The 23,961-nt window shown below is 44.9% G+C and overlaps 1 protein-coding gene across 2 annotated transcripts in view; it reads left to right on the top strand.

The window, feature by feature from the left end:
* The first annotated feature begins 791 nt into the window (after positions 1 to 791).
* KCNG2 (potassium voltage-gated channel modifier subfamily G member 2) overlaps positions 792 to 23,961 on the top strand; it is a 78,828-nt gene continuing 55,658 nt past the window's right edge. The window contains exon 1 of one of the 2 annotated variants that reach the window (XM_034762477.1): positions 792 to 1,404. The gene's annotated coding sequence lies outside the window, so the exon portion shown is untranslated. Of the gene's footprint in view, positions 1,405 to 14,005; positions 14,108 to 23,961 lie in introns of those variants that run through there. The other variant, XM_034762478.1, reaches the window with a different exon arrangement.

Below are 23,961 nucleotides of genomic sequence, written 5' to 3'. Positions count from 1 at the left end.
CATTAAAGGTGTTTCACTTATATTCATTATGGGATGTTTTATTTTTGTCAAATTCAATAATTTGAAAGTATATACATTTGAATATACATGGAGCATATACCTACAGCTGTCTAGGTCCTTATATCTTATACTATTGCTGTAGTTTCAAAATTCATTGCAAATACTAATACATTTTTCCTCACAATACCCCGGTAGGGAAACATTCTTCCCATTTTACAGATAGGTAAATCAGACACGGGTAGGTTAAGTGTGACTTCCCACAGGTAACACAGGAAGTCTGTGATAGAGGTAGAAATTGAATCCGGCTGTTCCCAGTCCTAGGGCAGTATTTTAACCATGGGATTCTGTTTGGCTTTACTGGTGTTAATCTGGAGTAGTTCGACTGACGTGCAGTGACACAGGGGCATAACTGAGAGCAGAATTTGACCCCCTAAATGTAACCCTGAGTTACAATATAACATTTACCTTGTAGAACATTTGTTTTGAAATGTCACATACGTTTTGCCTCCTTATAAAACAATGTTTAAAAACTGGTCAACTTTGATTCTGGCACAATTTAAAAGCAAAACTCTAATCTAATATTTAAAGAGAAACCAACTCCGTCTTGGTTTTGCCCGGGGATGGGGGGGTCGAATTTCAAAGTGGACCCAGGGTTGAAAGCCGGGCTGAGTTACACAAGTGAAGAAGGTGCCTCCGGGGGTCCCAGTACTAAAGCTTGCGCGGGATCAGTTAGTTGCGGGTCCGATGCTAGATGTCACCGTCCCTCACCCTGCCTAGCAAAACACAACCTCTCTGCGTTTACCCGCCGAGGCAGCGGGCGCATGTAGAACAGCAGCAGCAACAACTATCTCGTGTCTTCAACATGAACTGTGGAAAGGGTCACAGGCGGGGTGAGGGAGGCGGCTGAGAGCCCAGCAAGGGGGAGGAACGGAAGCTAAGCAGGACTTTCTCCCAGCCCCTGCCAGACCCACCCTGCCTCGCCCCCTCTTGCTCCCGGACCTTCATCTCCACTCCAGGAGGCAGCGCGCGGCCAGGGTCTGGGGGATAAGGGGAAGAGCCGCCCGCTGGCCTCAGGTGCTCGGCGGGGCCGCCTTGCTGCTGGCGTGGGGGAGCCGGGAGAGGCGGCGCCAGCTCCCGCCCCTGCGCGGAGCCGGGAGAGGGGGACCCAATCGCTCGCTCGCGGGCTCCAGCAGGCACCTGCCGCCAGCCAGCCGGGATCAGGCTGCAGCACCCGGCGGGGCGGCCCCTCCCAGCAGCAGCCGCTGCCGTGTCCGCGTCCGCCTTTGCTGGGACCTTCGGAGCCAGCCGCCAAGTTGAAGCCCGGCGCTGTGCACGGGGTGCCCGTGGTGGGGCAGGCGCCTGAGCTCCCGGCTGATGCATCCACCAGCAGCAGTTTTTCCCCAGGTACCGTCTAGTGCAGAGTGGGAGGGAGGGGTGAGGTTTCCCCTGGGCCAGGGTGAAGTTTGTGTGATGGGCAGTAGGAGCCCCTGATCTCAGTGGGTGGGGGCTGCAGGATGGAGTCCAGCCGTGCCCAAATCATTGCTCCCGGGGGGGAATCGCAGCGCTCCTATGGCTTCTCTTTGCCCGGCAGCGCGTGTGCCGGGGCAGGGGGGCTGGCGGCAGACGGGTGCCCGCCTGCTGGGGGCTGGGCGCGGTGGCAGGAACTTTCTGTGCCCCTGAAGCCTTTTCTCTCGCCTCCCGTCTTTCCGGGCTGCTCGCTAATAGCCTCCATGGCTGGGAGCAGCGAGCACTGCAGGGGCCCCCTAGCCCCCGTTAGATTTCTGAGCCGAAAGGAGTCAGAAACTTCCATCAAGTGTGTGTGTCTGTGTGGTGGGGGGTTGTTTTATGGAGCAGGAGCAAAGCGCGGCTGTTTGGACGCCAAATCGCATTTGGTCCATCCCCTGGGTTGCCCTTGGAGTTGGCAGATCAAGGCGCGGGTGAGCTGAAAACCCACAATAATGCTCTCCTTAGAGCGTCTGCCTAGCGCTGGGGCACGGCCAGAGAGCAGGCAGAGCCCAGCCGCCTCCTGCTCTGCCCCGGGCCAAACCAGGGGCGCCAGCAACAGCACCCAGAGTCCGGTCAGGTTTTCCCTTCTGGGCTTCTGGGAGGTATCGCCTCTAAGCAGCTCTTCTGCCTCCTCCCTAGGACTGCAAGGCATAGGGGCTGGAACTAGGGGTGCTGCCACACCCCCGGCTTGCAGTGGTTTCCATTATATACAGGGTTTTGGTTCAATGGCTCTGAACACCCTTGCTGCCAGGGGAAGTTTATAGGGGCACAACATAATACCCAGCCACAGAGTCCACTCAAAACCTGTCCAGGGGGTAAAGTGCTAAGACACCTTTGTGTTGCTCTTTGAGGGTTTGCTGATGGTGGGAGCTCTGATGTGCGGCTTCCCTGGCACTCTTTGCATGCCCACTGCAATGCTGGATTCCTTTCCTTTTCTGGTATATTCATCTCTTTTGTTGTTGATTGCATTTTTTTAATAGGAATGTAAACAGATGTATATTTAAATTCAAACAAAATGTATTGGAAATGAGTGGGGTCTCCATTTCCACGTATCTTTTGTTTGATGGAATCTCAGATAAATCAGAGAGCCTTAGCTGCTGTGCACTATGCTTTCAACCTGCAATTAGTGCGGTTTTAAGTTCATTATTTTACATAAAATGATGTATTAGTTGATAAATTAGAAATCAATTGGTCCCATTGAACACCTTGTTCACTGTGTTGTCTATATTATCTTAATTGCAGATCTTTCCTTTCCCTTGAGGATCTATGACTTTTAACTCCCTTATGATGCCTGATGTTAAAACCTCATTTGAAGTTTAAGTGGTAAATAGGGTTGCCAACTTTCTACTGGCAGAAAACGTGAACATCCTTGCCCCACCCTAGGCCACCCCTTATCCGAGGCCCCACCCCTGCTCACTACATCCCCCTCCTCTCTCTGTTGCTCGCTTTCCCCCACCCTCAATCACTCACTCATTTTAACTGGGAGTTGGGATGTGGGTGAGGGCTCCGGCTGGGGGTGTGGGCTCTGAGGTGGGGCCATAAATGAGGGGTTCAGGGTGCGGGAGGGGGTTCCAGTCTAGGAAGGAGGTTGCGGTGTGGGAGGGGGTGAGGGCTCTGGCTGGGGTGGGGGCTTTTGGGTGGTGCCAGGGATGGGCTTGTGGTGCAGGAGTGGGCTCAGGGCTGGGGCAGGGATTGGGGTGCGGGAGGAGGTTCCGAGCTGGGGCAGGGGGTTGGGGTGCAGGCTCTGGTGTGGGGTCGGGGTGAGGGGTTTGGGTACAGGAGGGGGCTCTGGGTGGGGACCGAGGGCTTCAGAGTGCAGGAGGGGGTGCGGGCTCTGGGAGGGAGTTTGGGTGCAGGAGGGGGCTCAGGGCTGGGGCAGGGGGTTGGGGTGCAGGGTGCAGGCTCCAGGCGGTGCTTACCTCAGGTTCATGGCAAATGGGAGCTGCAGATCCAGTGCTCGGGCACTCAGGGACAGCGTGCGGAGCCCCCATGGCCGCCTCTGTGCCTAGGAGCTTGAGAGACATTCAGTCCACTTCCGGGAACTGCTGGAGCTGGGCAGGCACCCTGCCTGCCCTGCTGTTGGCGGCCAACCGGACTTTTAAGGGCCCGGTCAGCAGTGCTCGCTAGAGCTGCCAGAGTCCCTTTTCGACCGAGCATTCCAGTCGAAACCCGGACGCCTGGGAACCCTAGTGATAAACTGTAAATACCTGGAAAGCTTTGGTGACTTTAAGAGTTTGCTCTTGCACAATTGGAATCACATTGGTCAGCTATTTGTTAACTTTTTGAGTGTAATTTATTTCACTAGCACTCTGTTCTAATCGTAAAATCTGTTTTTATCACTCTGTAACTGAAATGAAGCTTCTATACCTTGGCATGCAACTACATGGGGTCAAATTCTATCATTTTTACTCAGGCAAAACTCCCATTGAATTCCAGAGAGTTTTACCCCAAGGGATCACTAAACTTAAATGTTTAATCATACTTAATAACTTGTTAACTAATACGATTGTAAATTCTAGTGAAGACACCCCACAGATGTTTGTTCCAGGAGACAGATGTGAGTTGCTAGTCATGTTTAAGCCTACCTTCGTGTCCTGTCTAGCAAAGAATTTACAGTTGTGTTAGTTAATGTGTTAATATATTACTAACACGTCAGTTGTTGATATGCCCTCCGTAAGATCAGCCCCCTAAATTGAGAATGAAAATCAATATTGATAGAGGTGCACGCAGTTTAGCTGTACTGTGTTCAGCACCAGTTCCAAAACTGTGGTTAAGACTTGCTCTGAGGAAGAAGTCCCTTGTTCGTAAGGCCCTTTGCCAACCTCTGTAAGTTACTTTCTGAAGAAGTAGGCTCTCATTTTGGTGCAGTGTTTGTTCTGGAGTTGCTGTTGCAAGTGGGACTTCGTTTAGGTGATCCCTCACTCCTTTTAGCTCTGCAGGGGAAGATTGGCAGAGTCCACTAAGAAATGGTAAACACCACCTGAATTACATATTGAAACATTTTTAGTACATCCTAAAGCACCAAAGTTAGTCCAGCAAGAGATGTATTTTTCCATTCTGTTTATCTAGTCCAGGAAACTACTGTGGTTCTGAAGTGGCTTAAAAGTGACCCCCAAAGGGAAAAAAAAGTCTATGCTTTTTTTGCTTCTTTATAAAGGCATGTAAGATATTTCTTCTGCTTGGGTTTTGAATTAGAAATTGAAGCAGCATCTCTCCTGTTTTTTCTGGAAGACGCAAGGGCTAGTAGAATTATGATATTAAAGAAAACATGGAAATGAAACTGAGATGGGAGGTGATCTTTGTTCAGACAGTTAAAAACTGTGGGTTTTTTGTTTGGTTTTGTTAAAGTTTGTATAACTCAAACAAGTAAAATAGCTGGAAGAAAAGCTCTTGTTGGATATTCAACACTTCCACCTCTCCTAGTAAAGTCTGAAAAGGTCCCAATTCACATGTTTTGGTTCATGAAGAAAGATTTCCAGCAACACAGGAAATACAGACTTGATATTGATAATGTAAAGAACAAGTGGGGGATGGGGGAGGGAGGGAATCCCACAAGATTGTCCTGTACATCATGAGGGGAAAAGGGGAGGGCAGAAAACGGGAACAAACACAATTATTTTTTCCAGGACACTATTAAAGATGTGTACACAGATTTTCTGATTGTCTCATCAACATGTCAACCATTGTGAATAATCCCCAAGTAAGATTCTTATCACTTTACAAATTATTTCAATAGCCCCACATGTTTTCAGGCTGTGCATATCTAAGGCATTATTGCACTTGTAAGGTGATTAAAGTCATTTGGCCTTGAGTGTCTCGTCTTGGGTTTAATAATACATCCAGAGAGTGCTGCAATAACTGTCCATAAATGTCTGTCATATCTTGTGGCTTAATTATGAAACGGTTTTAAAACTCTGCACACGAACAGAACTTTTGGCTCAGCTTTTCAGATGTGATACCTCTGTGAATAATCCTTATGAAGGGCCAGATCCTAGAACTGAATACATGTGGGCAAACCCCCCATATCCGGGTGGATTCAGTTGTAGGATCTAGCCCTAAATATATGGCTCCAGCATTTTTTCCTCGTTAGAGTACTGCCCAGTTCACAATAGCAGTCCATTTTGAGAGAACTGTTACACTTCCTGAGTGCACACGTTGCTTGAGAAGACTTATAATGCTTTTGTCATGCTTCTCAGACTTCCCTGCTTATGTGTGTTGAGTCCTGGGGGATATTGCCTCAATACCTCACCAGGACTTTAGAATTGTCAAAGAAGAAACTGCCAGTGAGTCACCTTGTTACTCTGCCTCTAGTGAGAGGGGAGCAACAGGACTCCCCGCAGGGAGTCTAGGCGGCAGCCTGAGCCGGGAGCCTGGGTGGCAGCCTGGCTTGGAAAGAAGATTGGGCACCGGCTGGGGAGCTGGCTTTCTTGTCAATTTCATGGCTCCACTGACCATCGGTGCCGACTCAATTTTTCCCTGGGGAAAAATTAGGAGGTGCTCCACACCCAGCGGCAGCCAAGCTGCCTCCTCCTCCTTCCCCCTCTCTTGAGTGCACCGTGTCCCCACTCCTCCCCCTCCCTCGCAGTGCTTCCAGACCCCCTGCCGCCTAACAGCTGTTTGGCGGTGCTTAGGACTTTCCGGGAGGGAGGGGGAGGAGCGGGGATGCTGCGTGCTCAGGGGAGGAGGCTGAGAAAAGACAGGGCAGGGGCGGGGACTTGGGGGGAAGGGGGTGAAATGGGGGCAGGAAAGGGCGGGGCTGGGGTAGGAAAAGGCAGGGTGAGGCAGGGACTTTGGGGAAGAGGTGGAATGGGGGTGGGCCGAAGGCGGGTGCAGGGGCAGGAAAAGGCTGGACAGGGGTGGGGACCCACCGGGCAGAGGAGAAGTCGGCGCCTATGCCACTGACAGCAGGTAGATAGATGTAAGTAATGCTACAAGGAGGCTGCATTGCCCTAGCTACACCGATATAAACCCTACGCCTCTCCTGGAGGTCGTATTATTATGTTGGTGAGGTGGGCACTTATTTCAGCAGGAAGCAAGGCTGTAGTGTGTATACTGACGTAATTAGGTCAACGTAAGCTGCCTTACATCGACCTAACGCTGTATTGTAGACCAGGCCTTTGTCTTGCCTGGTAATAGTAGGTTCATCCCATCCACCAAGCCTTCTTGAATCGTTTTCCTGTGATATCCAGTCCCTGACACTGACTACTCACAGAAATTCCAAATCTTCTGTTCCCAAAGGAGCAGTGCACCCAGTTGACCAATTTTACCTTAAACCACTGCTCCTGCAAACCACCACAACACTTATAAGCACTTAAAGTAAATCAAGAAAGGGGTTATTTAAGAAAGAATATGGGTTGCACTAGAAACAAGAGAGAGTGGTGGAAATAAAGTGGTGGAAATAAATGGCCACAATACAAAACAAAATGCAGACCCAGGTTTGCATTTTATCAGTAGCTACCTTTCCTGTCTAATAAAGTAGATTTCCCTCCAAAGTCCAGTCTGTTGAAGAGCTAGCTGATTTCTACCAGGAGCCAAAAGTTGAAGTTCATGAAAGCATCTACTTCCAGTCAGAGGTTTTCCCACAGTGAATGGATATAGTGTGTCTTTCCCTGCAAGCTGTTATAGTGAAAGTCTTTTGTTTCTATTCACAGGCAGGGCAAATCCCTGCCTTGCTGTAGAGTTCTTTTCTACCCTTATGTGGTTTTGAGTGGTTTCGATTGTGTGTTTGTCATTGTCTGATGGTTTTCCATTAACTGCTCTGGATGTGGCAAGAATAGACAATAGAACATTGCATTATTTCACCAGCTGAGTAGGAAGGGGTGACAACTCCCTCTTGCTTGAATGGCACATTACCCCCCGGTGATCAATTTCTACACCAAGTCCATAAAGCATACTTTCAATATCAATACACTATTCTTTAAATATTACCCTTATCTGTGTCTCACAATGGGTATGAGGCTTGACAAGCTACGAGCTTTCTGTACATATCTTACATGTTACTCTTCATGGATAGTTATCCTGTCAGACATGTCTTGGTATAATGCGTTTGTCAGATCTGAGGTGAGAGTTGTTTGCAAGGAACAAGGGACTCTTTGCCAAGGGGTCTTTGTGTCACTTGCCCCCAGAAAATCCATCCCAAATTTTACGTTTAATCCAGTGCATGCTGGGAGAGGACTTTGGGAATTTAGTGAGTATTATGTGAATACTCTTACAGCATGGACATGACCAATAAAGACTAGTTATGTGCTTCACTGTGGTGCCTCAATGATTGGTTTAAGGAGCTCCCAGTAATCTAGGAGACAATCTAGTGCTGGTTGTTCTCCATGCTGCTTTTCTGTGCATGGTGGCCCATAATTACATGCAGAGGAGAAAGGTAGGAATCTACATTAAAGGCAGCACTGGGGAAGCTAAACGCCAGGCCTGGTCCAATAGGAGTTTTGCCTGCATAAGAACTGTGGGATTGGGCCTGGTACACTTCCAAGACTAGTATAAGTGGTAGTAGGGGAAAACTATTAGATCCAGTTAATCCCTAAAGGACTTTAGGTTTGTATGCTGTTTGGTGTAGGAATAATAGGGATAAATAAGGAGTAGTGAAGTATGGGTAACATATTTAAAAGTGCCTATCTCCCATTTTCAAAAGTGATTTAGGCATTTAGGGCCATATTTTTAAATGAATTTAAATTACCTTTAAAAATATGTCCCTTAAGAGCCTAGGTCTCACCAAAAATCAATGTGACTTACGCGCCTAAGTCCCATAAGGTATGTCTACATTGTAGTTGGAAGTGTAATTGCAGGTTGAGTAGGCATACCCATGCTATCTTTAATCTAGCTAGCACAGCTAAGAATAGCAATGAAACTGTAGGGAGTATGGGCCTCAGCCTGGGCTGTGAAAGCCTGCCCCAAATCTTGGATATGTAGTCACATTCCTAGACTGCGCTGAACCCCATGCCACTGGAGTTTTGCTGATATTTATGGCCACACTAGCTAGATTAAAGCTAGTGCGGCTATTCCTACAACCTGAGCTGCATTCACGCCTCTCATTGCAACAGAGACGTACCTTTAGGCACTTTTGAAAAGTTTACCGTATGTCTATAAGTTACATGGACTCAGAATATTATGTTTGGAATTTCTTGTGGCAGTATTACGAGTGAGTGAAGCCACCTGAACTTTGGCCTGGTGTCTCTCAAAATATTTCCAAAATGCATTGCACTGCATTGAGCCTCTAATTGGCTTAATTAAGTCATCAGTTTTGAGTTATATAGGTTGCATGTTTCCCTGTTGAGATTTTTTTTTTAAATGTAGTAATCAATCTGATGAAGATATTAAATCAATGGACTAAAATGTTTTGTTTGTACCAGTCAGACCTTTTTGGGTATTTGTTAATTAACTTGTCAGTTCATCAAAGTTACTTCATGCTTTTTGACTTGTGAGCTGTGATTTGTATTCTTGTTTGGTAGCACGTCTGAATCTGTGTTCCATTTCAGCAAGCAATTTAACTGCATAGAAGGCATAGATTCTGCCACATTTCGGCTACATCTCACGTAGACATATTTGTGTAAGCTCTCATTGAGCTAGCATGGTAAAAATAGTAGCATTGCTGCAATAATATGGGCAGTGGTGAGCGGTGGCATGGGCTAGCCGCCCTGAGTACATACCCACGGACTCCAGGCTGGTTTGTACTGAGCATGGCTAGGCTGTGCCACCATTCATTGCTGATACTATTGTGGCTACACTACTATTTTTATCATGCTAACTCGATGAGAACTAACGTGAAAATATCCACATGAGCAGAGCATAACACCCCTAGCTCCAAGTGTAGACATAGTCTAAGGGCCTGGCTACACTTGCAGATGTAGAGTGCTGAGAGTTAAACCAGCCTTTGGAGACCGCAGCAGGGAAAACGCTGCCGAGTGTTTACACTCTCAGCTGGAAGCGCACTGGCGTGGCCACATTAGCAGCTTTTGCAATGCCACAAAGAGCAGTGCATTGTGATAGCTATCCCAGCATGCAAGTGGCTGCAACATGCCTTTCAAATGCGGGAGGTGGGGTGGAGTGTGACAGAGAGTGTGTTGTGTGTATGTGTGTGGGGGGGAAGAGTGGGTTTTTGGGGTGCTGAGAGTGTCAGCATGCCGTCTTGTAAGTTCAGACCCCCCTACCCCCCACCTCTCTCTCACACACTCACAGCAAGCAACATTCCACACTAATGGCTTGCTTTGTCCTGGAGCAGATAAGCAGCTGGCTGTCAGAAACGGAGCTTTGAAAGGGGATATCCGCATTCCTACAGTCGATTCCAAAACAATGACAAGAGTGGCCACTTGAATTAAGGGGATTATGGGACGTTTCCAGAGGCCGATCAAAGCGCAGTAATGCAACACCTCGTTCACACTGACACTGGGGCGTTTCAGCCGAGGCGCAACAAGCGTTGTGCTTCTCGTGGAGGTGGATTACCAGGCACGTTCCAGCTGCAGAGTCCAGGGGCTCTAAGTGCCTTGCCAGTGTAGATGGGGGCGGAGTTAGGGCGCCTGGGGCTGCTTTAATGCGCTCTAACTTGCAAGTGTAGCCAAGCCCATAGTCACATTATGCAGTTTCTTACTCGGTGAAGAATCCCATTAATTTCAGTGGGTCTCCTGATGGAGTAAGATACTACTCAGTGTGGTAAAGGTGAAAGAATCCAGACCAGAGATAGAGAACGTTTTGGAGGAATTAAAATTTTGACATAATGATAATAGATTTAAGGCAAATGGTTTGGACTAGTCAGATGATATGTTTTCCTGTGTAAGTGGCATTCTTAAAGAATAATGTACCACAGGTTGAGTGCTCTACATTGACACATTTTTGGTGCTTCTAGTAACTTTAAGTGCATATAGCACACCACAAATACAATTCCTATAGTGTTACTCCTCCTGTTAATTATTCTAAAGCTATATTTCAGCAGTCATACTCTGAAAAAAAAATGCGGGGAATTTGTAGAATAAAATTTATCATCCCAATTTTTCAACCTGGGTTGAAATCTCTTACTGTTCCAACAAATCTTCACATTTCATAAAATATATTTATGATAAAATCTAAAGCTTTAAAACTAAAGCTAGTCAGAACTATCTACAACATTTTGTGGTATGCTAATTTTCATAATGAAGAACAATTAAAGGGACATGGCCAAGTAGTTAAGGCCTAAAATTTGATCCTCTTTGATTTTGTTGTAGATTGAAAATAGCTGCAGGAGTCCAAATACCTATTGTGTTTTAAAAAAACAAAATACAATAAATCTACGGAAATCATCATACCACTGCTCGGAATTAAAAACACACACACACACTAACCCCCACTGTTTATATTAGACTCTCTCTCTCTCTCACACACACACACACTCTCTCTCTCTCTCTCTCTCTCTGATGGCTCTCCCCGCCCACCTCTGTTGGTTCTTCAACAGTTAACTAACAGCACTAATAAAGCTTCTGCACCAAGAGGGATATAAACAAGTCATGTGAATTTTAAAATCCATAAGAAAGGCAGGAAATCAATCAATGATTGGCCAAACGGCAAAGGACATGAACAGTACAGAAGGAAAATGTTATTCTCAGGCTTCTAAGACAGTATTCAAACCAACAGAGAGTAAACCAAAATAAAGTGATGAAAAAGTAGAAGATAGTGTTCTTTCAAAGGATGAAACTCTACAAGCACTAAAGTTTATTTACCACATTGAAAACCTCCTATTTCAGGGCTTTGCACTCTATTAAGAAATATGAAACTGATCACAATGAAATGGAACCCACAAAAAGTACTTTCTAAAAATTAATGCTTTACATTCCTCTTATCTTTTTGGACATTTTAAGTAGGATAATTTGCATCATCCTTATATTAATAGTATCATTAGCAGAATAAATACACTAATATCAATTAGGAAGGGAATAATTGGTAAACATACATAAATATTAAGTCTTCTGTACATATCCTGCTCCCATTGATTTGAATGGGAGTTGCATGTGTACAACTGTGGACCTCTGCATTTGAAGTGGTCTCCAAAGCCAGTCTCAAATATAGCTGCTTACCTTCCTCCCCAGAAGTAAACTTTGGCATGAGGAGTTTCCCCGAAAGAAATACAGTGTTGGCTGTAGTCAGCACAACCAGGATTTGAGCACGGTGTCCCAGGAGCCACTGAGTGGAACACATGAATGTGTTTGTTTTCTGAGAACTGCCATGCTGAATCTGTGTAACTTTTACCATTTTATGACTCTTCAAACATCTCTAGTCAGGCACATTATTTGGATGACTTGAAAGCAAGTTTCTCAGGTGTATTGTAAAGGAGCCTTCGTTTGTGCTGGCTGTGGAGTAAGTCTCTCAAGTCCATCAGCATCTTACCTATATTTACCTAGATATCTGAATTACATGACCTCTGGAAATTTAAAATGTTAGATAAGGACCAGGAGGGTGTGAGTGGGGAGAGGGAATAGTAATATCCAAGTGTTATGATAATCAGGCCTCCAAGGATTCTGCAAAATTGTAATGATAATTTTTGCAACAATCTTTGTACCTCTGAAGATCTCTGCCAAAAACATTTTCAAGTCTGACTAATTTCTGGGCCTATAGGGTTTGTTTTGCTGAGTCATTAATAAAATTAGAAACATTGTATTTAACATCTACGGTGATAATGGGAAGATGCTGAAGTATACACTAAAAACGTATACCGCTTGGTCAGATTCATAAGGAGAGAAGTACAGGATGCTCTTCAATAAGTTGAGGTCATGTCATTGACAAGAGTGGCCTAAAGAGATCTCAGCCAGTGGGGTCAGGATTGAATTTTTCCTGCTTTCATTGATTTGTTTCACATAAATGTACTCTTGTATGTTTTTTTCTCTCTCTGAAGAGAGCCATTTCATTTTGGAAGTGAGGTGGAAATAACTGCTAGGGACATTGCAACATAACATTGGAAAGCTATAAAAAGTCAAATGCATGAGCTTAAGGAATATCAGATTTGCTGGCGCTTCTAAGGCTAATGAAGTACAAGAGGTTGAGGTATTCTTTTCTGAATGGATTATGATGATGAGGAGGAGAAACTAATTTTGATTTCCTTCTAAAAGTCACTGCAACATATCATATTACTGTGAAAGCCAAGCGGGCAATGCCCTCCAGAGAGAGCAAGCAATTCATAATATTCAACAAATAAAAAAAATCCCTCTGAAGATGACAACTAAGTCTTTTTAGTTGTAGAGCTTTAAGAATATTATTCTGTGGGTTTAGCTTCTGTTCTGTGGGTTTAGTTTCTGCTTTATATTGACCTGCTAGACTGAAGTTTTTACTTAGAGGCTAAGAATGATTTTTTTCCCCTCTCACACAAATTGCCTTTGACAATGTTATTGAGTTGGGAGAAAAAAAGCAGCTATTTCCCAGGAAGTGGAACACACATCCTCAGAGGTTACTTAGAAGACCTTTTAGTTTCTAATTTTGACATTTGAAATGCTTCTTTGTGGAGTTCACTCTAAAATGCAGCCAGTGCTGCTAGTTAATGGAGGTTATAATGCACTATCAGGATTCATATGATCTTTCCTTCTTTATTTCATGCTTTTCTTTTTCTCTTCTCCCCCCCCCCCCTCCCCGGTAGTGAAAATGTGACACTAATTAACCTCTCATTGGGATGTGAAAAGCCTGCTATTTTTCTGCATGTAGGAATTACATTTCTTTGTTACTGTTGCTGGACCTATTTCCTGCTTGACCCAAAAGCTGGTGATTTTGTTACGCAGCAAAGCTTTTATATTGATTTATCTGATAGAGCATTGGCTTAGTTCTGATCTTACCCCAGCACTCACAGTGCATATTGTCCTCATTAATGTGATGTGATCAAATTCAGATTTTTCAGGGGAGACTCAAAAGGCCAATTTATTTATACAGTGAACATGTATGCTTACTTTGGGTGATAGCATTTATGCTCATGTCCATCAATATCAAACTTTACATATTTCAGGCCTGATCCTGTGACCTTTACTCACATAGGTAGTCCCCAGGCAGTCGATGGGAACATCAGTGTTTTCAGGATGAGGGTCTTAGGTGTCAACCTGTGAACTCAGTATTATCTGTGCTGTCCCAGTGACAGCTTACTTTGTGCTGCATGATTCTTCTTGCATTCATGTTAGGCCATGCCTCCTAACTTCTTCAAGTTGAACACAAAACAAGCTGAATTTTGCTCAGTGAGTCCCTTCAATGAGGGTTTCATTTTTCCTTGGTTGTTATCTTACTATCCTAACTTACCTTTCCTACCCTCAGGGCTTGATCCTGTAATGGTGCAGGGTCAGGGCCTCGGTGCTTGCAAACACTGCACTTATTTTTTAATTTACAATTGGCTGTCAAGTTATGTTACTACAGTATCACCATAGGAACCTCTTCACTCTGCGACCTACATTGTTTCACTAGGATGCTGAGATTTTTAACACATGCCTTGTCTTTGCCACTTCCCACCACATATAACGAAGTTCTTTTTCCCATTCTGCTGGTCGCTATTCTTAGATGCTTCCTGAAGAGAACCAACATTTCTGATCAAATTTCTCCCATATCAAGCATCTCCACTCGCTTTCTCTGGACTAAATGAATGATTTTAAGGCTGAATTAGGTATGTAAAAGGCATGAACAGGCTTGAACATAATGGTAAGTTTTCCTCGGATCCCAGTGTCCAGGTTGTAACTCTTGTTTCCATTTGGAGAGGGTTGGTTCTCTGTATTTAGTATTCTGTCCCTAGGAGAGTTTTCTCATACTATTTCCTGGGATGTTCTTCTCTCTCATCTTTATTATCAAATTCGTTTATTTAGCCTTGTCTTTGAACTGTATTTTTTTTTTTTTTGTATGTTGTTTGAAGTCATGTAAAGTACTCTGAGGTGTTTCAGGAAGGGTTTATTTGAGCTTATATGTGGCTAAGTCTGTGAAACTCTTTGAAAATGTGTATGGCTCATGTGAGTTAATCAAGGTTATAGCCAAAGGGGGAAAAAAGAAAGTAATTTAACAATTTTTTCTGTGACAAGCTGAAGTATTCTTGGAGCAGGCATAAGCCTGCCTTTTTTTCCATACTGCGTTTGAAACAACAGGTGAGACCCTTTGGGACTCAGAAAAGCACAGAATATGCAGCCTTTGCTTCACCTGTATAGAGTGTAAGTAGCACACCCTGTGTTGTTTTGATCATCTTCACTTTAATTCAGATTGTAAATCATCCGTTCGATGTGTATGCTCTTTCATGTAAATATCACAAAAATGTTTCACAGAATATTAAGGTTAATATTTCCCTAAATTCCTTATTCTGAGATTTGTAAATTCAAACTCCCGCAATGTTTCTCCAAGGTTTCACACTGAAGGTTTTCATGATTACAGAAGGACTTGAATTTGTTCTAGAGGCTTTTGATTATGGTCTCTGCAGTGGAAACAAATCCTGTCTGGACTGTAGGGGTAAATTCTATTCATTTACACTGGAGTAAATCAATGTAGCTACTCCAGATTTACACAAGTGCAAGTGAGAGCAGAACGTGACTCTAGGTATTTTTGTGGGTTTTTTTTAGCTATTGCACTTGTACTATAATTTAGAGTAAAGCTCTCATAGTGGCCAGGGTCCTGCCATGTTACATTATGCTTATATCAAAATAGAAAAATAACACTTAAAAATTCCCCTAATTTTAAAAACAAAAATTGTAAATACATATCAGATTGGGGGGCCTGATCCTGCAAACAGTTACTGTCATGACTAGTGCTTACTTGCACAAGCGATCCTACTGAAGTAAATGGGAGTGCATATGGATTTCTAATGTGCATAATGCTTTTCAGGACTGGGCTCTCACAGAGCATATAAAAACCATATCTGTTTACTGAGTCATGCACACAGTAATTATTAGTTCAGAGTTCTTATTCTTTAGCATGTAAATAAGTATGCTGAATAATTTTTAATAAGCATTCTATTTCTTGATAGACTTTGGTAGCTCCATTGTAGACAGTAATTGTTTAAGTTCCCAAAATGCATATGTGCATACAGTGCTTCTTTAAAATTTGCTTTTTCTTGTTTGGTATCAAATATGGCCTATTGTGTAGCATCAAGATGCTACAGATTTTAAGTGTTCATTTTTAAGGCTGTCTGGGACCAGTTCTGTTATCTAGTAAATGAAGGACGCGCCGACCAACTTACATAGGAGAGGCTTTTTGTGCGTCTAAGCCCCAAATTTGTCCATACAATATGTTTTTATGGGAGTCGTGGATTCAGTGAACTGTTTGCAAAGAAGCTGTTGTAAGGGTGCTGCAGTGCATGCTATACTCAGCTGGGACCAAATCTAGCTTCAGGCTATGCGTGGGCCTGAAAAACAGTAGCCAGATGGTGAATTTCAGTGTCACCGTTGCATCCTGATGCTTGAAACCTCCAGAGACAATACTTCTCTTGTCCCTCCCCATACTGAGTTAGGGAGGAGCTTTTCCAGGCAAGGTCTAGAGGTCAAAAGGTATTGTCCACACATTTAACTCTGTGTCCCCCTTCTCCATCCATGGCATCCTTTTGCTCTGGTTGAGTATCCTGTCAAAAGTAGTTGTGCATGATGCAATATATTTCTGGCACAACCAGTCTATGTGAGTAGCTGTTCAAGGACAGTGTGGGCACTCCTAAGTTGGCCAATAACCTAGTGCAAATTTACACTACTTTTATTTGTGTCAGATTTGGGAGGGAAAGACGGGGCTAATTTCTGGCTGTAGTTTTATGCTACTGAACACACCCCATTAGTCTCTTTAGTAACAGACCGTCATATCTGTGCAGTCAGAGACTGCCCTTGGGCCATTTTCCACATGTGGCAGTATTTTGAGCAAGAATTCCAGTCTGTCCCAACCCCCCATGGCTGTGGGCTGGTAAACTCTATCCACTTGTTCTTTTTCTTTCCCTGAGGGTAGAGCCTTTTCACACTTGTTCGCTCAATATTGATCATTATAATTGCATTTAAACCAGATACCATTTATTCTAGAAAGAAAGAGTCGAAACAGGTAAAACCAAGAAATAAAATAAAACACAAACTCTATTCCAGTTCATGCAATGGCTGGCTGTGCAGGTTAATACTTGTTTAACTCACACATCACATCTCTCCCAAAGAACTAAAGAAGCTGAAGATCCTTACTAATGGTGGTTTTGATGTACTAGTAGCTCGGCCAACATGGAGCTAATCTTTGTTTTTAAATGATTCAATACAACTTAGTACCATCTCTTTGGAAATCTCTGAATGCACTTGGCATTGTATGTTTTTAGCCCTTTCTGTTAATTGCATCACCAGATCTACAATAAACCAGTAACAACCTACATCACAAGGTTTTGATGACTTTCCTTTTCAATAACCTAGTTATTGCCTGAATACCTTCCTTAGCTCAGCCAATATCAGTATAAGACAAACCTATTTATGGAGGCACAGTACAGATCTCCGGGGTATGCTCAAAAAGGATCTAAGATTCTTGGCAGTGAGCAACATTTAGTTATTTTTCTGTTTCCTGAATGTAAGAATCCACTACAGTGTGTCAGCTCATACCACTCTTTGCATTCACAGAAGTGGGCCGTTATTAAAGAATTTTAATTGTACCTTGGCATGAAACTAGTCTGCAATTTTAAAGTTATCCTATGCATCGTTGGAGGTTTCAGTGCAAAACAACGAAGCAGGAAAAACAGCTGCAGTTTCATTAAATAGGATAAATATATATGAGAGACTGAACCCTCAAGCTTCAGGGTGTAAATCAAGCACTAACTGTTTAGGATTAGGAAGAAACTTCCCCTAAGAGCAAGATATGCCATTATTGTCCATTATGAGCTTTCTTGAACTTTCTTTTGAAGCATCTGACACTAACCACTGAGGTTTCATCTTATTCCACTTATGAGTGTTACTAGGAAAGCCTGGCTTTGAGCCACTCATTTCTGGAATTTCAGATGGCCATCAGAGGTATTCAATTAGGCATATAAACATGATGGTCCACCTTCACTTGAAATAAAAAGTTAATATAAAAATCACATTCACAAATGTTCTAATTTGAAATGAAACCAAAAGGCAGTAGAAAAAACAACTGTTCGGGTTGTTAATATATACATCTTCGGCATTATGCATGTTAGTGGGGATTGTTTGCAGTCCTACTTATTATGTTGTTCATTACAGAGCTAGCAGATGCCTCTCTGAGGGGCCCACAAAAATGGCTTCACAGTCATCAACAGCTTAAGCTTTCTAGACTTAGCCCAGTGGCAGCATCAGGCTGACAAGGACAGGTCTCCTGAAAATATAAATGTAAAGGGAGGGAGAAACGTAACCAGAATTTTCGAAGGGCTTTGGAACAGCAGCTACAGTCTGCCGCCCGAAGCACCCAGAGCTATGATACCATATTTACAGAATATCTTGTCCATTGTTTTGAAATCCTATCTTAATCAGGAAATTGATCAGAGATCCCCAAAAACCTGTTTTCCTAAAAATGTCAGTGTGATTTCAATGTAATCAAATTCTTTCATTAATTTTATAAACCTTTCTACAACAGTTCTCTCACTCTGTGGTTGTGTATTGATCATATTTACTTAGAACAGGGGTGGGCAAACTATGGCCGGCGGGCCGAATCCGGCCCGCAGGATTGCCCCCCATGGCACCGCTCTCAGATGCGGTCGGCACCACTTCCCTGCGGCCCCCCCGGCGGGGGGAGGGGAGGGCAGAGGGCTCCATATGTTGCCCTTGTCTCCAGGCACTGCCCCCCACAGCTCCCATTGGCCGGGAACAGGGAACTGCAGCCAGTGGGAGCTTCGGGGGAGGTACCTGGAGGTGCAGCAAGGGTAGCGCACATGGAGCCCTCTCCCCCATTCCCCCCCAGGGGCCACAGCGCTTCCTGGAGCGGCGTGGCATGGGGCCAGGGCAGGCATGCAGGGAGCCTGCCCTGGCCCCGGTGCGCACCGCTGCCACCGGGCTGGAGCCCAAACCCTGCCTGCACCTGCCCCCCAACTCCCTGCCCTAAGCCCCCCTGCCTGCACCTTGCACCCCTCCTGCACCCAACCTCCTGTCCTGAGCCCCCTGCCGCAGCCCGCACCCTTCCTGCACCCCAACCCCCTGCCCTGAGTCCCCTCCCTCACCCTTCCTGCACCCCGCCCTGAGCCCCCCCCTACACTCCGCACCCCTCCTGCACCCCTACCCCCTTCTCTGAGCCCCCTCATACACCCTATACCCCTCCTCTGACCCAATCCTTTGCCCTGAGCCCCTTTCTGCACATTGCACCCTCTCCCACACCCTGCACTCCCTCCCGCACCCCAACCCCCTGCCCCGGCCCTGCTAACAATTTCCCCACCCAGATGTGGCCCTCGGCCCAAAAAGTTTGCCCACCCCTGACTTAGAAACTACTTTTTAGAGGTATAAATACGCTCTTCCCTTGATGCCTAGGCAGATCTGCACAATACAGATTTGGGGGTTACGCTTATCTCATATTCACCCTTCTCATAAAACAATCCAAGGATGACATTTGCCCTGGAACAGAGGCTAGAGCTAAGCCTGAGCACCAATAAATTAAGTTCATCATAATTCCTAAAATAGGGATTGTGCTAGCCCTCGGCACAGGGATGAATTCCACCCTAGGAAAAGAGATGGACTATGCACCTACCATTAGTTTTAATGCAAAACTTCCATAGGCTTGAATGTTAATAATTTAGATATTTATATTATCACTGAACTCCACACTGCTGAGCAATTTATTTTGTAGAAATTATCATACTGACTTTCCAGTTTAAATGACAGTACCAAATAACTCACTACCATAGGTGCTCAGATAGTAGGGGGATAGGCACCAATATTAAACCCTGACATAAACACCATTTCACAGTCAAAGTACCCAGCCCGTGAAACTAGCTCAAAAAGCTTTTAAATGCTCCTTGACCAAGCTTCCTAAATGCAGGGTGTCCTGAGATGCTGAAAGGAGCATGTTCTAGAGGTGCAGATGGGAGCAAACCAACTCTAACTCAGTGCAGATGAGTGCTAACAGGGTAGCAAGTGCACCCTTTATTGAAAGTGTATCTCTAGTCTTTGCCAGTGTAGGACCTGATTCTCTGTTGCTTTACATATTGGGCAGTCATCTACACCTGTTCAAAGTAAGTGTGAAACAAACCCAATCAAAAAGACTCTCCTGTCACAATCCACTCCCACAGCAGGTGATTCGACAAGCCCTTGTGATTGTGGTATCTGATAAATATTACAAGATCAGCAAAAACACTTTACCACCATTAGATGAAGGATATCCGGCATAGATGCCTGGGACTGGTAAGGGTTGAGGAAACCCAGGAGATCGTGACTGGAGGTGCACCAACAACATTTTTTCAATAAATGTCCCTCAAAAAAGTATTGGAAGTAGTGGCTGGACGTGGGCCTGTGTCTGTGCCTCTTCTGATCTAGTCAGAAAGAAAAAATAATGAATGCATATGGCAATGGCAGTGTAATACAGTAACTTCCCACATAACGTCCTCTCGCTTAACATTGTGTCGATCTTGCGTCCCTGCTCAATTACAGAACATGCTCCATTTAAAGTTGTGCAATGCTTCGCTATAATGTGGTTTGGCTGCCTGCTTTGTCCATAGCTGGCAGCCCCCCGATCAACTCCCCTACATTCCCCCCCGCAGCGCCTCCCACCCGCCAGCAGACCCCGCGGATCAGCGCCTTCCTCCTCCTCCCCCTACCTCCAGCCCGTGGTAATCAGCTGGCTTGCGGCATTCAGAAGGGGGGGGGGAGCGAGGACTTAGCGCGCAGGCTCCCCTGCCTCCCGAATGCTGCAAACCAGCCGATTGCCTGGAGGCAGGGGAGGGAGAGGGAGCCTGCACGCCTTGTCCTCGCTCCTCCCCCCACCTCCTGAACACTGCAAGCCAGCTGATTGCCGCGGGCAGGAGGCAGGGGAGGGAGGGGGGAGGAGCGAGGATGCGGTGTAAAGGGGGGAGGGAAGAAGAGGCAGGTTAAGGGTGGGGGCTGGGGGAAGGAGTGGCATGGGCGGGCTGAGGGTTGAGCCCCCGCCCCTGGTGCTTGCAGAGTAGGGGAAGCTGCCGCCGCTGCTGCTGCGCAACATGCTTCTCCTAGCCTACAGCACCTTCAGCCTCCTTGCCTGCCTCATTGTCTCCAGTGCCAGTGGGCTGTGTCTGTGTGGGGTAAAGCGGGGCACTTCCCAACTATAGTACTGTACTGTATGGCAAAAAAAAAAGTTCCCTAACCCCCCCATTTACTTTCATTCTTATGGGGAAATTGGATTTGCTTAACATCGTTTCACTTAAAGTCGCATTTTTTGGGAACAGAACTACAATGTTAAGCGAGGAGTTACTGTAATATCCATTTCATTTTATGAATCTGGAACCGATTAACTGATGAGGGGTAGAGTACGTGCCAGAAACAAGTGGGTTTTGTGCAGTTATGCATAATGAATATGATTAAAAAGTGTGTTCTGCTGTTTACCAACCTGTTTTACATTTCTGCTCCACCAGCAGGCTATCTACCAGATTAAATCATGTATGTTGTTGTTAGTACAGTTGTATGGATTGGCTTTTGTAATTGTACAAATAATGTGTGCTTTGCTGATGATATTTATTTCCCATCTGTACTTTTGGTTACATGTGTCATGAGCAGTGTGAGTGCTTCTTCCAAGTAAACAATCTGGTAGCAGTCGAGATTGCTAAATCCATAACCCTAAAGAAAACTCTGCTTTTGTCTATTAAAGTGCTAAGACTTTCCATTGTAAGGGAATGTGTTTATGTGACTACGTCGGTGTACTTTTTGTCTCCCAGCAGCATCTAAAAACCTGAAAATGTTTAGTTTAACTGGCTACAGCTGGTGCTGATCCTATGATGACAGTAGAGGTTTAAAGGGCTCTCGAAAGGGAAAAATTAGGTTATGACCTCTTTTAATTGTAGTTCCTTATGATGTACAATGAAAGCCTGAAACCTGAATTTTCGTTGTATGGGTTTTTTCACATTAAAAATTCATGTCTGACTCACTTGTCTTTTCCTGGAAGACTCTGTGGACCATTGGAGAACTAGTAGGATTATGACATTGTAAGTAAGGCTACGATTTAGTCATGGTATCTTTAGTATAAGTCATCCTGTCCTTGACTTATATTATAAATACCCTGACTAAATCTTGGCGGGGTGGAGGGCACCTGGGGAGGCTGCTGCTGGGAGGGGGTAGGGCCAGTGGCACCAGCTGCGAGGGGCCGCCGAGCAGTGGCTGCTCTGACTGCCCAGGAACCACTGCTCAGGTAGTCCCTGGGCCAGCTGGACCGGCTGCTGCTCAAGCGATCCCTGGGGCCAGCTGACCAGGGAAGTGGCCAGTTCGGCTGGTCCCAGGGCCGCTCCAGAAGCGGCCGGTGTGGTTGGCTGCAGGGCTGCCTGAGTGGCTGGCTTCAGCAGCAGCCAGTGTGGCTGTCCCTGGGGCCACCTGAGCAGCAGAAGTCATGGAACTCGCGTAAGGTCATGGAATCCGTGACTTCCGCGACCTCTGTGATGGACACAGAGCCCTAATCATAAGTATCAAGGAGGTGAAGACTAAGCAATGGCTATCAGAAGGGATTTTTATTCAGATTGGTTAAAATGTGCATTTAACTCAAACCTTTGCCAAAGATATAGGAGAAAAGTATTTTGTGAAAGATTAGGAGTACTTGTGGCACCTTAGAGACTAACAAATTTATTTGAGCATAAGCTTTCATGGGCTACAGTCCACTTCATCGGATGAAGCCCACGAAAGCTTATACTCAAATAAATTTGTTAGTCTCTAAGGTGCCACAAGTACTCCTGTTCTTTTTTGGACGCAGACTAACACGGCTACTACTCTGAAACTTGTGAAAGATTCAATATCCTCCTGCCCCTTAAAGGCAGCAAAAGATCCCACTCCAGTTTTCTGGCACTCTGAGGAGTTCTCCAGCAAAACCAGGGAAAGATTAAACTTGGCATTCCTATTATTTTTAAGGCAAAATCCAAGAAAAATAAACTTAAAACCCCCCCTCAATCTTTAAACATTACAAAGAAACAACGAGGGCACAAAACCCACCATTTTCTATCTGCAGGTCACTTTTAACTGGCTGGCTATTTTCACGCTGGGGGAGTGTGTGTTGTTTCTTTCTCCTTTTTCTTTACATTTTGAGAGATTGAGGTTCTATAATGGATGGGATTAGGCGTAGATCCTCTAAAGATTTTTGCATGTGCTTGATCTTACACACGGTGTTAAAGGATGCAGGCCTAAGTTATAGCTTTGGGACTACTGAAGTACATAAATCCTTGAAGGATTGGGGCCTAAGTTTGAAAATAGTGCAATATGACAATCAGTATTCCAGATGGACAAGCTTCCAGAAAGTCACTAGCCATGCTCTAGGTTGGAACCTAATTTGGAATAAGAAAGGTAAAGGATAACCTTCAAACATATTAAGAAAAAAAAACAAAAACCAAAAAACAACAGGCCCCTGCAGTATTTTTCTTAGTATTACCACAAGCATTCATGGCAAAGCAGAGGTAAGGGAAGATTAAAAACTGAAATGCCTGGCTGAAAAATTGATGCATATGTTAGGTGTATAAACAACTGGAAAGCTTTTTTGCACTCTGTGGCATGATACAGGCAGATTAGACTGCAGCTAAATGTTGGCTGCAAAGTGCAGGTGATCGTTGCGGGAAAAGTAAGGTAATGGAAAGAGGAAAAGAGGTTGGGTAACCAAAATGCCTACAGAGAGCATGTGAGTGAATAAGTGGGAAATAACATAGGGTAGTTTTACCCTGCAAAGTGACTATATAAAAATGGCACTGTCTGGCTTTACATGTCTGCTCCCTGTGTGCATGCAGAGTCATATGTGCTTATTTTCATGACACAGGTAAATTTTTGCCACGGTCATCCTTGGAGACACAACACAGCTAGGTTCTGTACTGGCTTGTACTTTATTGCAGGGCCATCTGTGCATTCCCATTTGCCTTCAAAGTACGCTCCCACTGAAGGCAGGAGAATTACACAGGTGGAACTGAAATTTGGAGGACAATGGGGGCAGCATTTGGCTGGCTGAATTTTACTGATGAAAGTCCCAGGAAAGTCCCAGTTTGACCTTCAGATCCCAGGCTGAGTTTGCTGAGATTGAAGTTAGAAAAAAAAAAATCTTTCTTGGTAAACTGAGTGAATGAGTGATCTGGAAATCATTGAGACATAGTAAACATGGAGCCCCATGGTGTCATTTGTATAGTCACTCCTCAAAGTACAAGGACATCGTAAGCTCTGAAGCAAATAACATACATAAGACTTAGAGAGGAATAAAGAGGAAACATTAAGAGCTGAAAGACTTTGGGCCAAATCTTGAGAGAGGATTTGTTTCTAAAGTATCTGTATATCAGGGGTCGGCAACGTTTGGCACGCGGCTCACCAGGATAAGCACCGTAGCGGGCCGGGCCAGTTTATTTACCTGCTGATGGGGCAGGTTCGGCCGATCGCAGCCCCCACTGGCCGCGAT

The sequence above is a fragment of the Trachemys scripta genome, chromosome 2 (genome assembly GCF_013100865.1).
Source record: "Trachemys scripta elegans isolate TJP31775 chromosome 2, CAS_Tse_1.0, whole genome shotgun sequence".
Lineage (NCBI taxonomy): Eukaryota > Metazoa > Chordata > Testudines > Emydidae > Trachemys > Trachemys scripta.
The sequence above is the reverse complement of the archived record's forward strand: the minus strand, read 5'-3'. Positions and strand labels throughout refer to the sequence as shown.